Consider the following 3,388-nt stretch of genomic DNA (forward strand, 5'->3'; position numbering starts at 1 on the left):
CGGTTTCCCATTACCAGGTCTTGTACATGAGTTTAGGACCCCACATTTCCATCCAGGGGCCCGTGTATCCCTCCGGGGATCCAGTTCCCCATCCCGTGTTTTAAATTCAATTTTTTTCACTTAGAATTATTTTTGGACATAATTTTTTGGTATTTAGAATTTGGGACAAACGGACGCTCAGACGCACAGGTACAGAGAGAGAGAGAGAGAGAGAGGGAGAGAGAGAGGGGGGGAGGGAGAGAGAGAGAGAGAGAGAGAGAGAGAGAGAGAGAGAGGGGGAGAGAGAGAGAGAGAGAGAGAGGAACGAAAACACACACAAAGACTGACACACAGTCATGCAAACAGACGCAGAGACAAACAAACGCTCAGACACACAGGTACAGAGAAAAACAACGACAAAAACACACACACACACACAACAGTCAGCGCAGGGGCATACAAAAAAAAATCAGAGACAGGCAAACGGATGCTCAGACACACAGGAACCGAGTGAGAGATAGAGAGAGAGAGAGAAGGAGAGAGAGAGACAGAGATTAAAAACACAAAAACGCACAAAGTCAGAAACACATGCATTCAAACAAACATAGGGACAGGCAAACAGACGCTCAGACACACAGGCACAGAGAGAAAAAGACAAAAACACACAAAAAACTCTGACACAGAGGCATGTAAGCAGTAGTAGAGACAGGAAAACAGACGCTCAGACTTACAGGCACAGAGAGAGAGAGGAAGAGTGAGAGAAAGAGAGAGAGACAAAACACGCAAAGTCAAACACACAGGCATGCAAACAGACGCAGAGAAAGGCGAACAGACGCCCAGACATACACGCCCAGAGAGAGAGAGAAAGAGAGAGAGGGAGAGAAAACACTCACAAAGTCAGGCACACAGTCGTGCAAACAGATGCAGAGAGCGTGCGCGCACACTTACTAAGCCCAAACGAACCTAACTCAAAATCAGTTAATAAAATGTAACCTAAGTAAAAAAAATTAGTTGTGGTGCCTATAACTTTAGAATTTTTTTGGACTTAAAATTTTTATGGGGCTTAGAATTTTTTTGGACTTAGAATATTCAGAAGTTCTTTTGGACTGTGTCTGAGCGTCTATTTACCTGTATATGCGTTGGTTTGCATACCTGTGTGTCTGACTTTGTTTGTGTTTTTTCTCTCTCTGTCTCCTCTCTCTCTCTCTCTCTCTCTCTCTCTAATCTCTCTCTCTCTCGATCTCTCTCTCTCTCTCTCTCTGTCTCCTCTCTCTCTCTCTCAATATCTCTCTCTCTCTCTCTCTCTCTCTCTCTCTTTGCGTGTACCTGAGTGTCTGAGCGTCTGTTTGCCTGTCTCTGCTTCTGTTTCAATGCCTGCGCGTCTAACTTTTGTGTTTGTGTTCGTGTTTTTGTATTTCTCTCTCTTTACCTGTATGTGTGAGCGTCTGTTTGCCTGTTTTTGCATCTGTTTGTATACCTGTGAGTCTGAATTTGTATGATTGTGTGTTTCTCTCTCTCTCTCTTTCTCTCTCTCTCTCTGTCTCTCTGTATCTCTCTGCCTGTGTGTCTGAGTGTCTGTTTGCCTGTTTCTGCATCTGATTGCATGTATGTTTGTCAGACTTAGTGTGTTTTCTTTTCTCTCTCTCCCTGTGTGTCAGAGCGTCTGTTTGCATGTCTCTGCGTCTGCTTCCATGACCGTGTGTTTGACTTTGTGTGTTTGTGTGTGTTTTGTCTCTCTCTCTATTTCTTTGCCATTTTGTCTGAGCGTCTGTTTTCCTGTCTCTGCTTCTGTTTGCATGCCTTTGTGTCTGACTGTTGTATTTGTGTGTTTTTGTCTTTCATTTCTTTCTACTTGTGTCTCTGAGCGTCTGTTTGCCTGTCTCTGCGCCTTTTTGCATGCATGTGGGCTGTGTGTCTGAGCGTCTCTTTGCCTGTCTCTGCGTCTGCTTGCATGCCTGTGTGTCTGAGTTTCTGTGTTTGTGTGTGTTTTTTCTCTGTGTGTCTGTCTGTCTCTCTCTCTCTCTCTCTCTCTCTCGCTCTCTCTCTCTCTCTCTCTCTCTCTCTCTCTCTCTCTCTCTCTCTCTCTCTCTCTCTCTCTCTCTCTCTCTCTCTCTCTCTATCATATATCTATATATATATATATATATATATATATATATATATATATATATATATATATATATATATATATATATATATATATATATATATATATATATATATATATATCTCTCTCTCCCCCCTCTCTCTCTCTCTCTCTCTCTCTTTCTCACTCTCTCTCTCTCTCTCTCTGGCTGTGTCTCTGAGCGTCTGTTTTCCTGTCTCTGCTTCTGATTGCATGCCTGTGTGTTCGACTTTTGTGTTTGTATGTTTTGTCTTTCTCTCTCTCTCTACTTGTGTGTCTGAGCTTCTGTTTGCCTGTATCTGTTTTTTTTCATGCCTGTGTGTCTGACTTTGTGTTTTTGTTTTTTTCTTTCTCTCTCTCTGTGCCAGTGTATCTAAGCGTTTGTTTGCCTGTCTTTTTGTCTGTTCGTATGCCTGTGTGTCTGACTTTGTGTGTTTCTGTGTGTTTTTGTCTCTCTCTCTCTCTCTCTCTCATTCTCTCTCTCTCTCTCTCTCTCTCTCCCTCTCTGTGCTTGTGTCTGCCCCTGTTTGCATGCCTGTGTGTCTGACTTTATGTGTTTGTGTGTTTTCTCTCTCTCTCTCTCTCTCTCTGTCTCTCTCTCTCTCTCTTTATCTCTCTCTCTCTATGAGCCTGTGTTTCTGAGAGTCTGTTTGCCTGTTTCTGCTTCTGTTTGCATGCCTGTGTGTCTGACTTTTGTGTTTGTGTATGTTTTACACTTTCTCTCTCTCTGTGCCTGTGTGTCTGAGCGTTTGTTTACCTGTCTCTGTGTCTGTTTGCATCCCTGTGTGTCTGACTTTGTGTGAGTTTTTTTCTCTCTCTCTCTCTCTATCTCTTACTCTCTCTCTCTCTCTTTCTTTGTGCCTACTTGTCTGAGCATTTGTTTGTCTGTCTCTGCATCTATTTGCAATTCTCCCTCCCCCCGAAAAATTCTAAGTAAAAAAAATTTAATGTAAAAATAGGGGGACTGGGACCTGGAGGGGGCCATGGGGCCCTGGATATGAATGAGAGGACCCAAACTTGTGCGCAAGCCCTGATAATAGAAAACCGGTATGCTCAGGACCATTACATTACAAAAAAGAATACCTGGCAAGTTGTAGTCATTACGATTTTTGGAGATCAAAACAAGTTTCACTGACTATTAAAAGAATGTATCTATCCAGCAAGTGTCTTAAATCACTGTAGCATGCCTTTTCTAGGAATGATGCCAACAAAGGTGGCAACAAAGGTGGAAACAAATCACTGATATGATTTACCATATATCCAATTCCAGTTGAGATATCGAGT

The sequence above is a fragment of the Artemia sp. Qi Xiang Cuo genome, chromosome 4 (genome assembly GCF_049724085.1).
Source record: "Artemia sp. Qi Xiang Cuo chromosome 4, ASM4972408v1, whole genome shotgun sequence".
In the NCBI taxonomy this organism is placed as follows: Eukaryota; Metazoa; Arthropoda; class Branchiopoda; order Anostraca; family Artemiidae; genus Artemia; species Artemia sp. Qi Xiang Cuo.